Source organism: Acomys russatus, chromosome X, assembly GCF_903995435.1.
Source record: "Acomys russatus chromosome X, mAcoRus1.1, whole genome shotgun sequence".
Classification (NCBI taxonomy): Eukaryota; Metazoa; Chordata; class Mammalia; order Rodentia; family Muridae; genus Acomys; species Acomys russatus.
The window spans coordinates 62,462,900-62,487,507 of record NC_067169.1 but is presented as its reverse complement, the minus strand read 5'-3'; the positions used below and the strand labels follow the sequence as shown (position 1 = coordinate 62,487,507).

The window sequence follows — 24,608 nt, the reverse complement described above, 5'->3', positions numbered from 1 at the left end:
CCTTTTTATAATGTTTCTATATACTTTCAAATTTTTTAACCTGAAAAATTAAGTTAACCAATTTGAATGAAATTTTGATTGTGTTAATGGTTCAAAAATATGTAATCATATCATACTCTCCACTCAACTGTGGAGAATATTCTGACCATTGGCTAGATCTGGGAAGGGGTTTAAAGTTTACCTCCTGTATTGTCCTTGGCTGGTGCCTTAGAGGAAGGACAGCAGGTAGCCAAGAAGAGACTTGATACCCTATACCCTATGAGAATATATAGCGGGAGGTGATCCCCCTCAGGAACAGTCATAGGGGAGGGGAATAATGGGAAAATGGGGGGGGGGAGGAATGGGAGGATACAAGGGATGGGATAAACATTGAGATGTAACAAGAATAAATTAATAAAAAAAAATTTAAAAATTAAAATATGTAATCAATATTCATAATTTCTTATACTGGAAAATGTTTCTTTTTTGTTCAGTATTTATAAATGTCATTAACAGCCACTTATCCTCATGGATAGTTTATATCAAACTATTCATATCCTCCTGAATGATTATCCTAATAACAACTGTCATACACTCTTAAGGAAAGCTGGCTGGATTGGTACATTGCACATCTGTGGAATTTATGAATTTAAAAGCATCTGAAACCTAGCAAAGCTGCATCCTTTTCTGAAATTTCTAAACAAACTATATCACATTGCAAGATCCTAAGAATCCTGAATATAAATCATGGGGACATATGAAAAGAAGCAGAGGAACAGAAATCAGAACATAAAACCAGAGCCTCAATATTGTATAGAGATATTGTGCATTATAATGTGTTATAATGTAGTAATTAGAACGTTAAATTTGTTTTTATTTTTTACATATCAGGAGCAAGAGAAGGAACAATATATGTTGTTCTTTTTACATATGAGAGCCAGTGACAGGAAAAAAAAGTGTAAGGAGGAAAACAGGAAGAATCTTTACAGAGGAAATACGTAGAAACTCCAAATGTGGGTTAAATTTATTAAAGCATAAAGAATGATGCACAATGAGTACAGTATAAACAGAGTATTAGAAAATGTTTAATTGTGGTAAGAGTGATAATCATTAAAATGAAAATAATGCTAAATTCTCATTATAGATGCACACCACTACAATGATTAAGCGTCATATAAACATTTTGTATGAAGAAACACTCATGATCAGAAGATTGTAACTTTGCGGAAATATTCATAATTTAACTTAAACAAAAGAAAGAATTGGAAGAGAAATTGCCTACCTTATGATATTTTCTGTTGAATAATATATTTACGAGCATATTTGAGACATGAAGGAGTACAAAGGAATACATCTGGATTATTTGAATGTGAGAATATGGAGGATTTACAGTTGAGGTTAGGTAATTTCTAAAATGTTTCCTAATGTGGTTTTTTTTTTTGCTTTTATAAGCTGAATACTCTCCCCTCCCCCATCTGATGCAAGCACAAGCACACAACACACACACACACACACACACACACACACACACACACACACACTGAGATAAAGACACACTTCAATACCCAAGAATAAAATCTTTAGCTTTCATTACCATTCTCAAATATTTGTCTCAGTATACTTTTCTACCTTAATAAATTCATTAAAATAACAGCACAGAACCCACTACATATTAACACTGTTATGAAAATATCACAATTTTAGAAAAACAAACAAGTAACAAAATCACTTAGCAAGATAAATGGCAATATTTTACATTTGGGCCTTTTTTGGTGGTGAGCCCAGCATTTAATGGCTATACCATCTCTGCAGCCTAATATATATAAATCCAGACAACAACTAGATTTTCACATTTGCTTTTGCATTCAATCTGAGAGATTATGTTCTTTTTGTTGTATATATACTGAGAAAGCCAGCCTTACACACATGTGCACTTAAAAACAAATGTCCTGTGTTCCCATTGGAAGCATTTTAGAGGCCTCCAGGAGCACCTTAATGATATTTTGAGAATTACTATCTAAATTCTCATTATCTTATGAGAGTCTTTATTTCTGTAACCATGTCTAGTGGAATCAGCACACCCACCTCTCTCCGTCTCTCTCTGTCTCTCTGTCTCTGTTTCTGTCTCTGTCTGTCTGTCTGCCTCCTCTCTCTCTCTCTCTCTCTCTCTCTCTCTCTCTCTCTCTCTCTCTCTCTCTCTCTTTCTGAAATAAGTAACTCTCTGCATTCCTGTCAAAATAGAATAGGCAAAGGAACATCATGCTGCTCTTCGAGAAGTTATAATTTGCCATTTAATTGGTGACAAGTATGTTGATAAATTAGATCAATTACTATTTTCACTGATGTTCTAAAGTTTCCCTACAAATACATCTCAGCCAATATTGCATGCGTTTCATGACAAATTATGCACCATGTTATATGCTATTCTCATTTCCCCTTTGAAGTAAATTTCTATGTGAATGTAATCTTTCTAGAAATAAATAATATAAAATAAAAGCTTGGGTGCTTGACAGTAAACATGATTTTACTGTTCATTTCTACCTCTGCTAATAATCTCCCCTGGGACTTTATGCAGGTCAGGTAATAGATCAGTGACTTAAGTGGTGATAATAAACTTTGAACCCTTCCAATATCATTAATTTAACATTGATTTTTAACTGTATTTTTTTGCTTTTGTAAATTAGGTATACTTCCTTGTATTATTTTACTTAACATGCAATTCATTTGATTGGCTTGGTGCCTCAAAAAGAGGTTCACTAATATAACAATGTAGTTGAATAAATTTTACACAAAACTTTTATTTCTATACTTATTTAGAGTAAGTATTGGATACATAGAGTAACATAGACTGACTCAGAGGGAGGTTAACAATTTTGAAGAATATGTTATACTCAAGCCACTGTGCTAGGTTCTCCTTGCATGTCAGCTCACACAGGAGATAAGTATCATATTTCTGAGCATATTCATCAGCTATATCCTTAAAGAGAATGTCTTATTATAAATCAAAGCTTTGTTTATATGAAAGACCTGCTTCTCCAGATACCAAAGCCTGGACTCTCAGTTGCTCGCTATGGGCTCTAATGTCTCTCAATGAATATTAAGACAGTCCACTTGGAAACTCAGTCATTGGAAAATCAGAATGTCAATTTGGGTTGTTTAAAATCTTTATGGTACTAATTGAAAAAAATAGGAGCCAAGTTAGATGAAAAGAAGCAAAGAATTATCATAATCTGCCTGTTCCCTTGATAGTTTGGGAAGGAATTGCTAAAAGGGAGCATTTTCCTCACCTCATGTTTAAGCCAGAGATTGGCACTATCCTATCTGTCTGTTCCCAGTGGAGATTTATGTTGAAGAGATAAAAATTTCTCCTACTTTTTTGTTTTCATCCGTTCCTTGTCTCATCCGACATTTCATTCTGGAAAGGAGAAAGAGCTGCTCATCTCAGTGGCAGGAAAGAACAATTTTCGATTTATAACATGCAGGAGCCCATCACTGTGATAGAGCAATCTTTCCCCTAGACAACTCTCCATTACTGAGGCTGATGCTTCCTTGCCCTGATGTTGCTTCAGTACTGATCTATCAGTCTCAACAGCAGGGCAAATGGCAATACCTGCCCCTATGTACATTTTATCTTTATTTCAGAAAAAATTTGTTCTGTGGGTTCTTTAAACAGACTGCAAAACATACTTCCAACAGTTTTTGTTTAACAGACCTGCTCTGTTCTGACACATATAAACATGCCACATATATGTGTATTTGTATATATTAATATATATTTCAATGACATATACTTGATAGACTATCTTAGGATGTATTCTTTCACCTTCTTTCCCTTTCTGCTTTAGTCTTGATGAAATATAACAGAAAGCTATTAGGAAAGCATCATTTTTCGAATACTTCAGGAATAATTAAGCAGAGGCGGCTTAATTATCTTAGGAAGTCACTAAAATAAAAACAAGGGTGTTTTGTTACACAAGCTTACTTGCCAGAGCTGAATTCATTCCGTTGTCATGTTTGATTTCAGAGTACAATGTAAATTATTTACTGATATAAGCCTTTTGATTTCCAATAATATTTAAGAGTAAGCAAAGAAGAAACAGAGCAGAGGATGATAACTTCAAGTTTCTAGAAAAGTAATAAATAAGGAAAAGGGTGACTGATTAATAATAACTCATAGGCAGCCTAAAACAATCCCGAAGACTGTGTTCATCTTTTGATGGAAAAAAAAAAGAACACTAAAGATAGTAAATTAACACTGTTGCATTTCTTTGTATGATGATCTATAACATGATCAAATTCATTGAAACATGAGATTGAAATAGTCAATTATCAGAAAAGCCAATTTCTCCTAGTTCTGAAATGTAGACACTGTGTCAAAAGTAAAGCACATTTTAGTGAAAGCATAACAACATCCCTGCCCCTATACCAAGAGTGTTGTAGCATCTGATCCTTTATAACGCCATATACCCTGCTTTGTAATATTCGTAAAGCTCATTTAAAATATAATAAATCATATGAAATGTTTCTGCGGATTTGGAACATTTTTCTACAAATGTGGTAAACATAGTGATCATAGTGTCAAAAGAACAAATAGCATAATATGCAGTTAGATTTGTCAATTTCTTTCTGTATCATTCAGATAACATGAAGTAAACATGTAGACTCTAATCAGATCTCTAAGTGGCTTATATGGTATTTATGGTTTTAGCTTATCTTTATCTTTCCCCTCCACTCCATAGCTATCTACTTTTCAAAGATCCATCTGGTTCTTAAGTTAAAGACAAATGCAAATAGAGAACAAGGCACAGAAAAAAAAAGTGCAGACAAGTAGCACGTCCGTCACTGAGTAGCATGTTTATACTAATCTCTCTTAAGAATTTCTGAACATAAGCCACAAAAGGCTATAATTTACCTTTTCAGTCAAAATGGTTTAGAATTCTATATGCCAGAGTTAGTTGGCTATTACATTTGAATTTCACCAAATCTAGTGAAGGGTTTTTAAGAAATTATTGTATCAATTCACTAACAAGCAGAAATGCAAGACAGACGGGCAATAGATATGAGAGGGGTGGAGGGAGGGAGGGCAGCGATTGATAGACAGACAGATACTTGAGTAATAGCACTGATAGATAAGAATTTAGAAATCAGACCTGGGAGGAATGGAAAGCAAGTGTGATCGTAATGCATTGTATGAAATTCCAAAATAATTAATATTCTTTTAAAAGGTAAAAGGTTTATCAGTGAATGACAGAGAAGATTCCAATCTGGCTGAAATACTTCTTAATATAATGAACTAAGGAAATGTGTTATTTTTCTACCTTTACTATTTCCACTTGACAGACCATTTCAAAAGTCTTATTTAAAGTATTTACACATTTTGACACAAAACCATACCTTTTACAAATTTAATATTCAAAGGAGACATAGGCATACTGCAGTGCTGAAAAGTAAAGCAAATCAACATCCAGCAAAGTTAGATGTCAATAGTCCTACAGGGAAACGTTCTTTGTGAAAACTAACTGAAACCTCACATTTCAGCCCTAGTCTATTAATCAACTGATTTAATGGTAGACCAAACTTTTTTTAATCTTGAAAGTAAACCAATAGCAGTGTACTTTTACAATAAACGTTATGATCAATTCTGTGGCGTCAGGTGTTACTGTTTTATTTACCTTTAAAGGCAGCTGTAATAAGCCTGAAGGATCAATATTATAAGGTCTGTATGCATTCACTCTAAAATTATTATGGATTCACTGAATTTGTTGCAAAATGTGTTGCAGACTTTTATCAATGGTATTAACTTAAAAACCAAATACATCCTATTTCCTAGAATGATACATCCTATTTTCTTTACCCTTGAAAATTTGTAGCACACTACAAAGGCAATTTGTAATAGCAAGTAAAGAATTCAGACATCATTCTCAGAATTTATAATCCATTTAATGAACAGACTCAGAAGATACATAAAAATAACTGTGAGGTACTATTAAATACTATAAAATATGTGTTATCGGGGCTTGTTTTTAGAGCTCAAATTAATTTTATGTACATCTATATAATAATATGAACAAATTGTCCAAAAATAATGTTCTGATTGAATTCAAAATCTTCAAGTGCTTAGCATATCTTGATAATTGCTTTGTTATATCATAACAATTGATTGAATTCTCAACTAAGCCAGCTACTGTATATAAAATAGCTCAACTGATGATAATTTTAATTATCTTTCTTTATTCATAATAGCCCAAATCTGGAAACAACCTAGATGTCCCTCATGCGAAGAATAGATAAAGAAACTCTGGTTCAGAGACACTAAGTCACCTAGAAGAAAAAGTGAGGAAGAGCCTGGAACATATTGGCACAGGAGACAACTTCCTGAACAGAACACCAAAGGCCCAGGTCTTAATGTCAACCATTAATAAATGGGACCTTATGAGGCTGAGAAGCTTCTGTAAGGCAGGAGACACTGTCAACAGAACAAAGTGACAGCCTACAGACTGGGAAAAGATCTTCACCAACCCTACATCAAAAGAACTCAAGAAAATAACACCACCAAACCAAATAATCCAATTGAGAAATGGGGCTTGGAACTAAACAGAGAATTCGCAACAGAGGAATATCAAATGGCTGAGAAACACTTAAAGAAATGCTCAACCTCCTTAGTCATCAGGGAAGTGCAAATCAAAACAACTCTGAGATTCCATCTTACACCCATCAGAACTGCTAAGATCAAAAACTCAAGCGACACCACATGCTGGCGAGGATGTGGGGAGAGAGGAACACTCCTTCATTGCTGGTGGGAATGCAAACTAGTACAGCCACTTTGGAAATCTATCTGGTGCTATCTCAGAAAAATGGGAATAGGGCTTCCTCAAGACCCAGCTATTCCACTCCTTGGAATATACCCAGAAGATGCTCCAGCACACAACCAGAAAATTTGCTCAACCATGTTCATAGCACCCTTATTCATAATAGCCAGATCATAGAAACAGCCTAAGTGTCCCTCAGTAGAAGAGTGGATAAAGAAACTGTGGTACATATACACTATGGAATACTACTCAGCTATTAAAAACAAGGAATTCCAGAAATGTGTGGATAAATGGATTGAGCTAGAAATGATCATAATGAGTGAGTTAACCCAGAAGCAGAAAGAATCAAATGGTATATACTCACTTATATCTGCATACTAGCCCAAGGGGCATGTCCCATGAAAGCCTTCACTTACCAGGAAACTGGGACAGAGGGGAGGACATCCTATTGGGACTCTAGATGAGAGAAGCAAGGGAGAATAGCAAAGTAGAAGGATCCAGAGGGTCCTAGAAACCTACAAGTAGAACATTATGATAGGCAGATTTGGGCCCAGGGGTCCCACTCAAACTAAGGCACCAGCCAAGGACAATACAGGCAGTAAACTTTAAACCCCTACCCAGATCTAGCCAATGGTCAGAACATTCTCCACAGTTGAGTGGAGAATGGGATATGACTTTCTCATGTACTCTGGTGCCTCACATTTGACCATGTCCCCTGGAGGGGGAGAGCTGGTGGCACTCAGAGGAAGGACAGCAGGTTACCAAGAAGAGACTTGATACCCTATGAGCATATACAGGGTGAGGTAATGCCCCTCAAGAACAGTCATAGGGGAGGGGAATAAGGGGAAAATGGGGGGGAGGGAAGAATGGGAGGATACAAAGGATGGGATAAACATTGAAATGTAACAAGAATAAATTAATAAAAAAATTTAAATTCATAAATAAATAAAAGTTAAAAGATTAAAAAAAAAGAAAAGCATTGAAATTATATCATCACCTACAAATAATGCTCTATGGATATAAAAGCTTCAATGAATTCCCTAGATAAGAAAATAAAGTTCTGTGGGAAAATAAAAATGATCCAGACCAATCATCAGAACATTGCATATTAAAGTATTCAATATAAATACTTGCCAATTTCCTAATGTGAGTGTGACATAGTACAAATGTGTTTAATCTGGCAATTTTAGATGAAAAATATAGATTGATTCTATCACTCTGAAAACAATTCCACTTTAGAGTTCACTAATGACCTAGTTGAATTATCTCTGAGTAATGGACAACCTATTTAAATCAGAAGGAAAATAATCTCTCTTCAAGATGTAATGACCGGAAAATAATCAGGGACAGAAAAAAAATCTCTTCACTGATATATAGTTCTAGAGACAATTTGGGGAAATATGAATAACCAAAAATTATTATTATTATACCTTAATATAATAGTCATGGTGACAAATTATTTCTCCATTCAATTGCAAGTGTCTTTAAAACAAATAATGAATTAAGTTTCATGGTAACAACTTAAATATTTCCAAAGAATGATGGCTGTGCAAACTTTAGACTATTTATTGATCCCTCAAAAACCAACTAAATTGTCTATGTTTTCATAGACAATGAGTTGGGTTTGGCAAGGTTAATCTCAAGATACTAATACAATTTTCATGTTTCATACCAGCTTAGAAAAAGAATTTGGCTTTGAATGAGAGTTTAAATGTAATCCGTTTTGAAGAGTGTTTACTTCTTAATTTTAATTGGCAAGGTAGAATATTAAGATAAAGTGGATGATAATTTAACGAAAAAAAAAACCAGAGGTCACAGAAAGCAAGGCACTAGTTTTTCTCAACCAAGGCACCCAACAGTCGATGCTGTTTTCCCACTTTTAAATATCTTCACTGAAAAGAATTTTATGCGTTTAAAAATACTGATGGGCAGAGAGCCCTTTCCCTGTCCACTCCAGGTGGGGTTCTTTCCTTCTGGACCTGGCCAAACAGGAGGCACTGTCATGAGTGTTGACATTCATCACAACAAGGACTGAAAAGTTCTACACAAGGAGCTCACAGCCGGGACATCTACCTGTGGATGCTAGTCTAGCTGTACAGGTTTCTGACCAGACAAACCAGCTCTACCTTCAATCATGTTGTGCTAATATGGTTATTCATGAGCTGCACTAACCGGCCACCTCTGTCCCTGTCAAGCATAATCTGAAAACTGAAGCTTCCTGGCCGAGAACAAAACAGATGTGGTTGTGGGTACAGTCACAGGTGGTGTGAGAGTTCTGGAAGTGGCCAAGCTGAAGGGTGTGTGCACAGCTGGTAAGCAGCTACACCCAAAGTCTCATCCTCAAGGCTGTAAACCAGCTCTTCCTGGAGGCTCCCAAAGGCCCCGTGTTCCTGTCTGGTCCTTAGAAGAGCTAAGAGGGGCACCAGCATTCAGCAAGGTACAGGGACCCCATACAGCCACACCAAACTCCATGTTTGCTCCAAGGGCTGGAAGTTCCAGAGTGCCAAAGGCGAAAGAGCTACAAAATGTTATTCCTTCTCAGGTCTCTGATGGGGCTGAAGACTATATAGTTATAGTTTCACTTAGGCCTAAGTTGTTTAGGATGTAAGAAAACGTGTTAAGGTCTAAAGAGATGTTTTAAGTGGATAAATACAAGATATGATAGAGAATGATTTAGGTTCAAAACTTTATACTCACCTAAATAGGATAGAGTATTTTTTCCAGGTCGCCAAATACAAATGAGCTAAACATTTTGAATGTAACTTTTACATATGGATTTCCTGATTGTTTCATAATTGTTCTTTACAGTATGTAGTTTATTATAAATAAAGTCCATTTTTAAAAAGCTTTGCATGTCTAAGAAACCCCTCTGTACTATTTGCATTTTCATCTCTAATTTTATTCATTTGTGTCCTGTCCTCTTTCTTTCTTTTGCTGAATTGAGCTAAAGGTTTATCAATCTCTCTAATTTGTCTAAGAACCAACTCTTCATTTCATTGATTCTTTCTATTTGATGTTGGTGTTTGATTCCATTTCATTGTTGTTGGTCCTAATTTTTTTTAATTTTTATTTTAAATTTTATATAATATTTTGCTCATGTTTTACCTTCCCAACTCCTCCCAGAGTCTATGTTCCCTAACTACCTAACTTCATGTTTTTCTTTCCTTCTTTTCTTTTTTTTAAATTTTATTTTATGAATTTATTCATATTACATCTCAATGGTTATCCCGTCCCTTGTATCCTACCATTCCTCCCTCCCTCTCATTTTCCCCTTACTCCCCTCCCCTATGACTGTGACTGAGGAGGACTTCCTCCCCCTGTATATGCTCATAGCTAATTAAAAAAGGAAAAATTTTAAAAAGCACAAAAATCAAAACAAACTTAAAAATGTAAATAGGAGAAAACAACAAACAAACAAGAAGCACACATACAAAATTAATTCTACTACTTCTGGGTATGGGACAAGTTCTGGAATGTGGTTGATATACAGAGTGACAATCCATTGGACAAGACTGATATTCCCTTTCACAGTGAGTGACCATTTCAGCCCAGATTTTGATTATTCGTTCCCATTGATCTTTTTTATATTTGTTATTGTTTTGACAAGACCTTCTGGTACACGATTAAGTTATTAAAATGTGTTTGCTGGACACAACAGAGCACTTGAACATTTAAACACACAACATTTTTGACAGCATGCACAAGAAATTCACTAGCTCAAGACAAAAAATATTCCTGCACAGAGTTGGGTAGGAGACTACAAAGTTCCACCATTATCTGAGGAGCTATTGGCAATTGAATGCTACTGGGAAAGAAACTCGGTTTTCCTTACCAGTGTGATCTCTGGTAGGTCTGCCACTCTCCTGGACAGGCTCCACTCCCAAGAGTGTTAAGAAACACAAACTGAACACTATTCATTTTTGTTTGTATTTTTGTTTTTTGATACAGGGTTTCTCTATGTAGCTTTGTCTATCCTGGACTCACTTTGTAGAACAGGCTGGCCTCAAACTCACAGAGTTCTGCCTGCCTTTGCCTTTGTCTCTGCCTCTGCTTCTACCTCTGCCTCTGCCTCTGTTTCTACCTCCCTGAGAGTGCTAGAATTACAGAAATGTACCACTATGCACGGCCACTATTCTTTTTTTTTATTTTTAAGATAACACAAAAGTGTGTAGGAAGTTAAAGTGGATCTGGGAGGAGGTGTTGGGTGGAAGCTAAATAAGATAAAAACACATTGTATGAAATTCTCAAAGAATACAAATATTATTTTGAAACACCACTGTGGTTACATATTTTTATCCGCCCATAATTTTGTTGTATACCTAGAACATTGGTTAAAGTGATGGATAAGAATAATCATCCTTAGTAATATGAATAAGTGGTACTCTTATATTCTGCTTTATGGAAAAATATAGAAACCATCTTCTGATGCATGGAATGTGAGCAAATATGGCAATGGTATACTTCATAATCATTTCTGCATTTTCTATCAACAGTCATGAATATATTCACATAAACACTCAGAGATATAGCATTCAAACTAGTTTCAACATTCATCACCAATAGAATAAAGAAATAAATTGTGATGTACAACAGAATATTATATAGCAATAGATAAGATAAACTATTTTACAATAAAACATTCATGAATCTCAAATACATAATTTCATGGAAAAAGTTCAGAGACAAAAGAAACATACTTTGTCAGTCAGTTCATATTAAATATAGAAATATATAGTTATAAGTATCAGAATATAATTTTTCTTCTGGTGATATCCACAGTGCTCTAATTCTTGATTTGGTTGAGAACAAGACAGGCACAGATGTGTAACAGTTGTGAAAGTTAATCAGGTTGAATACTTATGATTTATGTACATTTCTATGGATATATTTTTGCTAAAATAAAATGGTCTAAATCAGTTATCTCAAAGCTAACATTAAAGACTATGATTGCTTGTGTTTGTCATTATCTTCTACAGTCCTACATCAAGGGTAGTGTAAATCACAATGGATAAGATTTGGCATTATGACCTTACTGCTTCCTCTGTTAGGAGAGAAGTGGTACACTAGCTACAAAAAATTCAAAGCCTTCTTTTTCCTTTGACTTTTAGTGCGTCTCATTTTTTAGCAGTCACCCCACTAATCCTCATAAATATATACATGCTAAAGCTACCCTGTCTATCTTATCAAGAGTTCTATTTGCTTGCTTTTTTAAAAAATGTACATTTTTCTTGATGAAAAACACTTTAGTGAATTGTGATATAAAATTTAGTCACCCCACTTACCAATTAAAACCAAAGAAGCAATTGTACAACCAATAGTAGAAAGAAATACATGAGAAAAAACACCTTGCTTGTTTTAAACAATTCCGCATTCTTGATAGAGACACACTTTCGTTCACTGTCTTGTAAATCATTATGATGTCTGAATTGTTCTTGAATCCAAGTACACATATAATCAAAGAAGCAGTGAGAATTTTAGTACAGTAAATTTCATTCAAATGTCAATTTTTCATTATATAAAGCTGGTAGCGTGCTAGTTAGTAGTTTAATAAGTAGGCACCAACTTTTATTGGAACATTATAAATATTTCTATTAACATATGTCATTCTCAAACTTTAAGAATAGGCTTGATAAACATTTTTTTAAAACCTTAGAATTTGCTTCTTTGTTATGAAATACTTGATTACTTTTTTATATGGCATGTCTAATGCCATGAAACTATTTATAGAACTTCAAAGGAATAAATAAAACAAAATTTAAAAGTTAGCCAGGCCATAAATATACTATATTAAATCAAAGAAAATACAGCATGTTTAGTTTGATATTAGAAACATATATGAATGTTTCTCATGCCATGAAAAATATGATGATATTAAAAAAACACATCTTGCCGAAGTGCATATAAAGATATACAGAAATAAAACCAATGAGGATAAAACACTCATCAGGAATAAATACTTAAAAGTGAAAAATAACCATTACTATGTGAGCTCACTAAAATATTTGTCACATGCTATCTAATAAGTTTTCATAAACAGAATGATCATAACCAGAATGACAAGATGTTATTGTAATTAAGAAAAATATGAATACCTAAGGATTAAGCTGACTGCCTTAGTTTCAAATTTTCATCCCAATTACTTTAAAGTAACCAGGACCCCACAGAATCACAAGGTCACTTTTCAGCACATCAATGACAAGTTGAAAAAAATGGGAGAATGCGCTCCCTAAGGAAATTCCATCAAAATTATTTTCTCCAGTTTTCACCAATATCTAAATATATCTTTTTAGTATGCATTATGACTATCTCTAGAGGTGGTAGGAATAGAACCAAGGACTTCAGGCAAACTAGACAAGTTTTACATCACTGAATTATTCCCCCAGCCCAAGTTTCATTCTTACAGGAAAAATAATTAAATGAAATTGTGGGTTTTTTTTCTTATTGAAATGCACGTACTCTGGTGCCTCACATTTGACCATGTCCCCTGGAGGGGGAGACCTGGTGGCACTCAGAGGAAGGACAGCAGGTTACCAAGAAGAGACTTGATACCCTATGGGCATATACAGGGGGAGGTAATCCCCCTCAGGAACAGCAATAGGGGAGGGGAATAAGGGGAAAGGGGGAGGGAGGGAAGAGTGGGAGGACACAAGGGATGGGATAATCATTGAGATGTAACAAGAATAAATTAATAATAAAAAATTTAAAAAAAAAAGAAAAGAAAATGCATTCTTTTCTCACATGATACATCCCAAGCACAGTTTTCCTTCCTGTCACTCCTTTCAGCTCCACTGCATCTTCTGTCTCCCCCAGATCCACTCCCACTTTGTTTTCTGTTCAGAAAAGGACAGCCCTCCAAGAGATGACAATCAAACATACAAAAATAAGAAACAATAAGAAAAGGCAAAAGCCCTCATAAGAAGGCTGGACTAGGCAACCCTCTAGGAGGAAAAGAGTCTTAAGAGCATGTGAAAGAGTCAGAGATACACCCATTTTCTCTGTTAGGAGTCCCACCTAAACAAACAAACTCAAGCTAACAGCCATAACATATACACAGAGGAGCTGGTGTAGACCCATGCATGCTCTTTATTTTAATTTCATAGTTCATTTACTTACTCCTTTTTTAAAAAGAAACAAATTATAATATATTAGCAAATAACACCAAGGATGTTTGATTAATTCTCAAAGAGTTAATTATATTATTTTAAAGACCATTATAGGAAACCACATATATCTAAATGAAGAGATCAACAGACAATGTGTATCCTAGACTTAACAGATACATCTATAAATGTACAATACAACTCTTGCACTTAAGACTCATAGAATATTAACTATGGAAAGATTGTCAGACCCAAAGGACCAGGTAGTCATCTGTAAGATCATTGCACCTAGAAATGACAGAGTAGTTTGGTCCATGATAACATAATATGTCCAGATAAACAAAACCTGAAAGGTAACAATAACAATATACATGCTTGCCCAGGAAACTTCATAGGGTCCCACTTAATATTTACTATGTTGACATCAGTATTTTTTCATATGTGTACCACCAAGGAAATAGTTTAATGAGTGAAATGATTGGGTATTTAAAAGGAATAGTTTTCAATTATTAGACTTACTTATTAGCCAAGATCTAATGTTAAGTTTAGATGCAAAGTCAGTTATATGAAAATAATTTCATGATGTGTAATATAGGATCATTATTCCAGTATTTTATTTTGTCATATCCATTTATACCTCTTGTCTTTTATAACACATATTACTTGTATGAATATAAGTACCATGCTGGTTTTTAAGATTTATCTTCTGCTTTTATTTACTATTTAATGGAACAATACAAAAGAAAAGATTGCATATAATGGGTGGTAAATTCAGTAAACTCAAGAAGTTAAACAAACATGCCAAAAGATATGGGTGAAATATGTTAATAAAAGCAGGAGGATAAATCTTAAAATTCAACACTTTTCATGTATACAGCCGATGTTATAAAAAGAAGTATAAATACATACGACAAGTAAAAATACTGAAAAGATAATCTCATATCACACATCATGCAATGATTTTCATTTAACTCAGCTTGCATCTGAACTGATCTTTGGCTCCTGGCAAATAAGTATAACTAATAAATAAAAACTGTTATTTTTAATATCCAATCATTTTACCCATTAAACCATTACATTGGTGGTACACATATGAAAAAATACTGATGCCAACCTATTAAATATTACGCAGGATTATGTGGGATGTTTTATTCCCAGTTAAATAAATAACAAAAACTACAATGCAATGTTGACTTTCTCAAAGATTCATAAGAGGATTTATATAGTTAACATTAAAAATGTTTTCTCACACATCAAATCATGAATATAGACATAAGAAAATTATATATTATACACATGCACAAATTCTTGGACTACTTGGCTTTTCTTTGTCCCTCTATTTCTATGAAAGAAAAGTATAGCACTATAAATGGAGCTATAATTGTGCAAGAAAATTTAGAACTCTGTTTGTCAGAATTTTTATCTTTCAAAAATTGTGTTACTTGAAAAAATATATAAAAATAATGTGACTTCAGACTGCAGCTTTAATCTTCAGTCACTTCAGTGAGAGAAGGGTAGATCAGAGAGCATAATTTGCCCTTATCATACAGCTCATCTTCTATGTTGACAAAAGAAATACTCATGTTAGTTTTTCTTGGACAAATGTGTCCCTATGCTGATATGACCCTTTATTTTTTCAGCTGCATAACAACATCATAAAACCAGGTGCTTTTTAAGATACATATCAGTCCACGAAATTTTTGCAATGATGGATACAAGCCTGCAGTCATTTAACAGTCAAATTTTATTCATTGAAAAATATGTATGTGAATATTCTTTTTTAATATATTTTATTGATTTTTTCATATTACATCTCAATTGTTATCTCATCCTTTGTATCCTCCCATTCCTCCCTCCCTCCCATTTTCCCCTTACTCCCCTCCCCTATGACTGTGACTGAGGGGGACCTCCTCCCCCTGTATATGCTCATAGGGTATCAAGTCTTTTCTTGGTAGCCTGCTATCCTTCCTCTGAGTACCCAGGCGTCCTGCTCAAACTATGTGAATACTCTTAGTCTAAATATAAGACCTGTCTTTTATCTGTTTCATACATTTAGAATTGCCTTAAATTCATACAGTTCTCAGAAAAACATTTTAGGAACCTAAAAAGAAAAACCAATTTTGATTTTGAAAGTTCTTTTTTACATCCATATTTATTAATTGTGTTTTATTAAGATATGATTTCTTTAACATCCACATGACATTTATGTGAGTGAAAGAAAATTTGTATTTTTCTCATCAATTAGAATATTCATCAGCTAAAATAATATGAGAAGCAGAATCATTGACATACTGGATTAGTACTGGCTGGCCATGGAACTTTGCATCATTTCTTTGGATTTACAGCCTTCATTTGGCTGTTATGGCATTCAGCATACTGTCTTTAAATGTCCTCTACAGAAAAAGAGACAGAGTATAGCTATTGTACATACAAAGTAAAGCATTCTGCTTGCTCTCTTCCATGTTCTTTAATTCATCTTATTTCATCAAAGTTCATTACCCTGGAATGAAAGCTTAAAACAGATGTTTGTTCTTGTTTTAGCCATAGTTCTAATACCCTTTCCCTACTTTTAATAAGGTTTGGTTAAAACTTGCTAGTTTATAGCTAGATACTTTTTTCTGCTTAAGGAGGAACCTTGTGAAGTAAGCAATAAATTTAGCAGATAACATTCGAAAACTTCAAAGTAATATTCACTTAGAAGAATTTTCCAGCATATTTTGTAAACTGAGATTAGTTCATATAAAATAAAACAGGAAAAATCTTGGTAAATACTAAAACTAGGCAATTCCTATGCTGAAAATGAAATAGAAACATCCCTGGACCTTGAGATTTATGAGAAGAAAGCAGTTCAAGGTTTTCCCAAAAGTCCTAGTTTCTAGTGGTAGGACTGAGTCTTTTACCATTTTGAATTGAAACATAAATCACCATAAAATTATAATGGAACATGAATCCAGAATATATTTAACTTCACTATACTTCTAAAGGCAGGTGATTATTATATTTGGAAATGCAACACCAGTCTCATTTTAAAGATGCTCATGAATTTTAAGAATGTGAATGTGGTGTCCAGTGGCTATACCTGGGTAGGGGTTCTAGGTTTATTGCATACATTGTCATTGGTACAGTAGTTTGATCTGACCCACCTAGGTCCAGATTCGCCAGCCTTAATGTTCTTCTTGTAGGTTTCTAGGACCCTCTGAGTCCTTCTATTTCCCCATTCTCCCATACTTCTCTCACCTAGAGTCCCAAGAGGAAGACCCAGTATCTATCCCAATCTCCGGCTAAGTGAAGACTTTCAGGGGACATCTCTGTTGGGCTAGTGTCCAATTATAAGTGAGTATATGCCATGTGTATCTTTCTAGGTCTGGGTTAACTCACTCAGGATGATTATTTTTAGTTCTACTCATTTGCCTGCAAATTTCAGGATTTCCTTGTTTTTAATAGCTGAGTAGTATTCCCTAATATAAATGTACCACAGTTCCTTTATCCATTCTTAGACTGAGAGACATCTAGGTTGTTTCCAGGTAGAACCCCTATCCAGATCTAGCCACCACATTCTCCACAATTGTGTGGAGAGCAGGAACTGACTAAGGCATGAACTCTGGTGCCCTCTATTTGACCACTTCCCCTTGGTGGGGAGACCTGGTGGCATTCAGAGGAAGAGTAAGCAGGCTACCAGGAAGAGACCTGATAGGCTATGATCTTATAGTGGGGGACGAGGTCCCCTTCTGTCACAGACCTTGGGGAGGGGAATAGGATACAAGTGAGGGAATAACAAATGAAATGTAATCTGAATAAATTACTTAAATAAAAAATTTTAAAAAGTGTGAATGACAAATATTTTGAATAGAGAATTCTCAATCCAAAGAAAAAATTAACCATTTAACTGTGACTTTGATTACAAACATCAATCCATTCTTTACCAGTATTGATGTTCTAAGCAATTACTTAAACTTTTCTGAATACTACTGCTATAGGTAGTAATAAACTCTCCAAGTAGTTTAGGTGGTAATAGATTAAATTTTTTAGGAAAAACAAAGTGTTTATAGGGTAAAAATATTTTTGTAGTGTCAATAACAGAGGAACTATGTAGGCTTCCTTGCAAGACCACACATTTCTTAATATATATAAAATTGTTTCATATTAAAATCACCACTGCAAATGTATAAGTAAAAAATGATGAACCAGTTGAAAATTATTTCTTCTCCACAGCAAAAATTATACCTCTGTTTTGTAGATATTCTATAAATTATATTTTTGATATTTTTCCAAGAAATATTTTAAAAATCTAAGATTAAAAAGCTACATACAACCTCAGTTTTTAAATATAAGAATAGATACTTTAATTTGAAATTTCAGTGTAATCTGGATCATATAGCAGCACTGTTGAAATTCAATATGAAAGGTCATTAATAAGTTATAGAATGCATGTGCATAATAAATAAGTATATATAATTATTTATACTTATTATATATACTTATTATATATACTTATTTATTATGCACATGCATTATATATGTGCAATATATATGCATTCTTAGAGAGGAGACAGTGCACAGTAAACAAATAACTTTCTAATATACTTCTCAAGATTTTTATTAGAAGAGTTAAATAAAGCTTTAAAACATATATGTTCTTGGATAAATTCTTAAAATTATACTCACTTCTAGATAAAAGTGCACATCTCTGCCCATGCTCATCCTTTAAGTGAAAAAAGTGACTAACTTAGAAACACATTACTTCTGAGTGACAGCTTTCCTTCCTCTAAGAATGGGTAAAGATCAGGTCAGTAGCCCAAACACAAACCAGTAACAGCATTCCAAACCCAGGAAAGAACCTAATGGAGAAAGCTCTGCAACTAGGATTTCAAAGGGAACTTGTTTGACAAATGAAGAACCACCTTTCTGTGTCATTAAGACATACAAGCTACCCAGCAATACACTGCTTTCAAGGCCTTACTCCTCAGGATATTGAAATGGTAACATCAGTCTGGCATTCAATGCTTTAGAATGTGTACACCAAAGACAATAAACAACTACAATTCCAACAGTCAAATGAACAGCAAAGGGCTATTTCTCCAAGGTCTATATGTTCTTTCGGCAGAGAGACAAACTGTGATGTCCCTTACGGTTTGCACCATTCCTTGAAAACAAAAGTTGTCAGAATGATCTATGAGTGGATTGCAAGCTCCTCATTATAAAGACATATCCCAATTCTATTTTCTAGTACAAGAAAAATAGGAATTTATTTTATCTAACATCAAATAAATGATGGAAAGTAAAAAAGAATGCTCTTTACTATATATGCATACAAAAGAAGCATACATTCATTTACTACACAGAGGTATGTAAAATTAATTATAAGTACCAGAAGTAAAAGTTTCCTTGAATTCAATGATTTAAATTCATTCGTTACTGTGATATCAAATTTTTACAGGAGTATTAACCCAGAAAAAAGGTTTTATAAAAATACAGAAAAAAAGACAGAAATAAAAATCTGTAAGTTAAAAGAAGAATGAAAATCTATAGGTTAAAAGAAAAAATAATTTTTCCTTTGATATTTCATATGAAAATAACAAATATGAACTATTTGGTATCTATTGTGTGGTCATGCTCTAGTCCTCTACAGTTCACTGGAAATGTGATGATTGAGTAGCATTTAAGTATTAGTGAATTTTTATTTTTCCTACTGTCTTGCCATAAGTTACACTTCAAACAATACTGTGCACCTGGGGGCATAGCCACCAATTCATAAGAAGTAACTGTAGGGATGTGGCTTGTAAATTTTTTGGCAAGTTTACATTGAATCATAATTCAATGTTTATACTAGCTTCTCTGTATATTCCTTTAATTGTAACCTTCTTATTGCTTGTTTTGGAGAATTTTCTCTCTCTGTCATTTTCAACTCAGACTTCTCTTAATTGGACTCCTTTAGGACATTGTTGTTGAAATTTCCTTTTTATTCTTTTATGAAAGCTTTCACACTTTTTTCTCTTCTCCAATAATCTCTTGGTAGATGTAGTTTCCCTTGAGTTGGCTCTAATTGACTACTAATGTCTTCTTTTCACTAGACCTCTTTTTGACACCATTGAATAGTATAAAATTGAATCTAACTTTTGAGGCTCTTTAGCTACTGCCTGAACACTGCTCTACATGTTACTCTCACTTTTCTTCTAGATCTCGACTTATCTAAGAAATGTCATCTAGGAACATGTCCATGACCTGGAACACTCAATACCTAAGCTCACTATAGTTACTTTGTACCAAACTTCTAAAAGGATCTATTCACAGCCTATCTTAAATATCACCTGGTGCTAGCAACTCAGGTCATGTGGTACTGTTAAGCTAGATCTTGCTCATTCTGTGCTTCCAGAATGTTCTATTAATGTTTTTTAAAATTCATAACTTCATGAATCATCTTAACTTTTAGAATTGATACATTATATCAGGCAATCATACTCTGAAGCAATAATTTTCAGAGTTCTGAATCTTGCTAATATTCAAGAAGACATATTTAGTCAAAGTTAATGTAGAGGAGAATGGATCCAAATGGCAGCACCAGATACACACAGTGTCTGATCAGCAGGATAGCAGTGACTGTATAGCAAACCAAGACCCAAACTGAGAACTACAAAATACCAGTGCTGGTGATTCCCAGGTGATAGGGGAACAAACTGTGTGGAGCACAGGAGGTTCTAGGCTCCAGTCACTGGGCTAATCCATAGAAAATTCCCTAGGTCTCTGCAGGCATGTGAGTAGTCTCCAAAGTCTGAGAACTCCTCTGCCTTGTAAGTATAAGACTGAACTGGAGACTACAAAACAACAGTGTCTATGTTTTCTAGCTCAGAGGATACACCATGGTGTAGAACACAAGTGGATCTGTCCTCAGGTAACCTGGCTAATCCAAGGAATGTTGCTGAGTACACACGGGCGTAGGCACATGTTCCAAGATCTACCTGCGTGATAATACTCATGTATGAAATTTTCAACAAGTTAAAAACATGAAAAATTGGAGCTATCATATAATGTAGTCACCACCTTTCTGTTTAAATATTGAGAAGCACAGAATAATCATTTTGAAGACTCCACACTTACATGTATAACATATTTGTTTACATTAGCCAAACCATGGAAATAATCCAAATGTACATCACTGGATTAATCAATAAATAATTAACCAATAAGATGAATATACTTCTCCAATAATTTCTTGGTAGACGTATTTTCCTTTGAGTCAGCTCATTACATAAAAATTACAAGGAGATATGCATGAATACAATGAAATAATAATCAGACAAAAGTTATGTCATATATAAATACAATAGAGAAAACTAGAAGATGTTATGCTAAGTAAAATAAGCCAGGCACAGAGGAAGAACATGATACATTTCCATTTATGTGATTAGCTAGTGTAACTCACAGGAGTAGTAAGTAAAATGTTAGCTATTAATATCTGGGGAAAATTGGAAATGAGCAGTTTTTCAATGGATTGTAATTTGGTTACCTAAGATGAGTAAGAGGTCTGTACATCACAGTATCTACAATAAACTATATGCATTATCTACTTATTTTTTTTTCCTTCTTTTAAATTTATTTTTTATTTATATATTAACTTTACATCCTGATTGTCACGCCTTCCCTCCTCTCCTCAGGTTCCCTCTCTCCCACTCTCTTTTACCTATCCCTCCTCACATTCTTCTCAGAAAAGGGGAGCTACCCCAACCCATCGAAGCACTTCAAGGTGCATCAGAACTGAGCTCTTCCTTATCCACTGAGGCCAGGCAAGGCAGCCCCATTAGGGGGAAGCAATCAAAAGCAGACAACAGATTCCATGTCATAGAGAGTGCCCACTTAGCTCACTAGGGGATCCAACATGAACATCAAACTGTCCATTGGTTACATATATGTAGGGGTCTATGTTCAGTCTATGCATGCTGTTTGCTTGGTGCATGCTCTTTGGTCTCTGTAAGCCCCCATAGGCTTACCTTAGATGACTCTGTTGGTCTTGTGGCTTTCTTTTCCCCTCTGGGTTCTTCTGTCCCCTCACCCCCTCTTCCACAGGACTCCCAAGCTCCACCAAATGCTTGGCAGTGAGTCTCCGCTTCTAATTCAGTCAGTTACTGGGTGGAGCCTCTCAAAGGATGGTTACAGACCCAAAGAAGCTAATTAAGAAGAAGAGCCCAAGGAAGGCCTTCCTTAAAGGGAAGGATAGGGAAATAAAGTAGACAGTGGAAGTGAATGTAGAGGAGGGAACTGGATAGGAGAGATTGGGTTGGGAAAAGAGGAGGGGATCAAATATAGGGGAGAATTGTGAGGGGGCATAGGGCTTGGGGAGAAATCAGAAACTGAGGGGAGGCTATCACTAAGACAAGCTGGAGACTTCTGTCAGGATAGGCTACACAGAGGATAAAGGGGTGACTCTAGCAGAGACTCCTAGTAGCAGGTGCCATAGACTGAAGAGGACACCTTCTAAGTAGACAAGTTTCCTAATAAAAGGAGGGGACCATCACCCCACCCACAAAACTTCCAATCCAAAATTAACTCTGACTACAAGATGCACAGGAATAAAGAATGAGACTGAGGGAATGTCCAGCCAATGCCTGGCCCAAAATGAGACCCACCCCATGGGAGAGAGCCAACGTCTGACACCATTAATTATACTTTGCTATGCTTGCGTACTGGAGCCTAGCATAACCGTACTTAATTTTTCTTAAGGAAAGTGACTTCTAGTTAATTTTTCAAATGTACACAAAAGAGGAGGACAAATTATAGAAGCTATAGATATGTTTAATACCATTATTGTGGTGATGCTTTCATGTGTATATGAACGTGTTCAGATCTTTCCAATTTTATGTAATTATTTGTACAGATTTTATATGATAAATGTACTTAACAAAAACTACTATGTATTCACATGCATAAATATACATGCTTCATCATAAGTGTTTTATTTGTAAATTTAACCAAAGATCATAAACTTTGTCAGAAAAACTTAAAAAAGCAAAACTGAATTTCAGTACAATACTGAATTTGCATTTATTTATTTAATTTTAATGTACTATTATTTCATGCCTTACTACTCCCACAGAAATCCCTTAGGGTTATCTTCTCAGCAATAGATAACACAAGAATCCTTTTCCTACAAAATATCCCCATTTAAAAACAAATTATGAAGACAGGCCTAAAAATCTAAATACATCAACTCAAAGTCTTTGTGCACATCTTTGCATCCACATCTTAACCAAAACCTATCGTTGATCTTTTTTGTTAACACTAACCATTCTTACAATGGGTTATTTGCTTTGATTTGAAGTGGTAATATTGAACATTAATTTAACATACCTGTTGGACATTTCTATATGTTCTTCTGAGAAACATTGTTTAAGATCTTTGTCCATGTTACTGGTGGTGATAACCATTATTATTTCCTTTTGAATTTTGGAGTTTATTAAACATTTAGAATATTGATGACATTTCAGATAGATACTTTACAAATATTTTCACCCATTATGTGGGCACCTTCTTTATTTAATGACTCTTTGTTACCATGTAACTTTTCATGTGTTTATCAATTAAGAATTAAATGTATTTTAAAATGCTAAAATTCATATGAGCACATGTGTCATTGTGAAATGTTTATATAAGTAGCTTCTATATAAGTAAAATCTGATTTATTATTAAATGTAATATTGTAGAGAGCAAGTTTTGTCACCTTTTGTATTCATTTTTAGAATTTGTATTTATTTATTATGTATTTGATGTACATATGTGTACTTTTTCACATGTGTCCACATTGTGTGGGTCAGTGTGTGTGTTTGTGTGTGTGTGTGTGTGTGTGTGTGTGTGTGTGTGTGTGCATATGGAAGCTGGCATCAATATCAGATAATTTTCTCTAACACTTTCCATCTCAGATCTTGAGACAGTGTTTTTCTTTATATCTTGAGCTCATCAAATTGGCAAGAACACTAGTGTCAGTGAACACTAGTGATCCTTTCATATCCTCTTCCCCCATTACTTTAAGAATATTGCACTGTTCTTGTGTTTTATATATGGCCTGATATTCAATTCAAGTTCTTATGCTTGTGTGGCAGGAACATTACGAAGTAAGTGAGGACTTTCATCTAATCACTGTTAATCTTTGACTACCAATGGACTCTTTTTTGTGTTCATGCTTTTAATTGTTTTCATTTTTTAAATCAAATTTATTTTAACCGATGGGTAAAACCATACATATATTAGTGGAGTGTCATAGAATACTGCACAAAATACTTAATTTTTGTGCCTCTTTCTCACTACAAGAAAGAGAACTGATGTGTATGAGACTGTTTGTTTCTAATTTATTTGGTAAACATCAGTAAGTTTGAAATATTATATAATATCTTTTATACTTATTTTATGGTTCTCAGCATCCTAGATTGTATAATTTTGCACAAAACATTGCCGTCCTCACAAAAAAAGTGCGGAGTCACTGCCTGGTTGCTCTTTAGAAACAAAGAAAAATAAAAAGAAGAAAGAGTCACAAGAAGGTATAAGAAATACAAAAGAATATCTGTTGACTATCTCAAAACTCACTGGATCCCTGATTTTTGCTAAATAAAAATGTAGCAGTTCAGTGCACATTAATGCCATCCAATGCAATGCATATCTTTTTTTTTTTTTTACCACTTTTGAAGTCCAGATGTTTTCTTACTTTAGTGACTTTAATAGCTTGTAAACATAA

At 34.4% G+C, this 24,608-nt stretch overlaps 1 protein-coding gene and 1 pseudogene across 1 annotated transcript in view; one reads left to right on the top strand and one right to left on the bottom strand.

The window, feature by feature from the left end:
* Dach2 (dachshund family transcription factor 2) overlaps positions 1-24,608 on the bottom strand; it is a 520,209-nt gene that overhangs the window by 449,909 nt on the left and 45,692 nt on the right. The window lies entirely within an intron of this gene.
* On the top strand, positions 8,791-9,338 carry LOC127184612 (60S ribosomal protein L18-like; annotated as a pseudogene).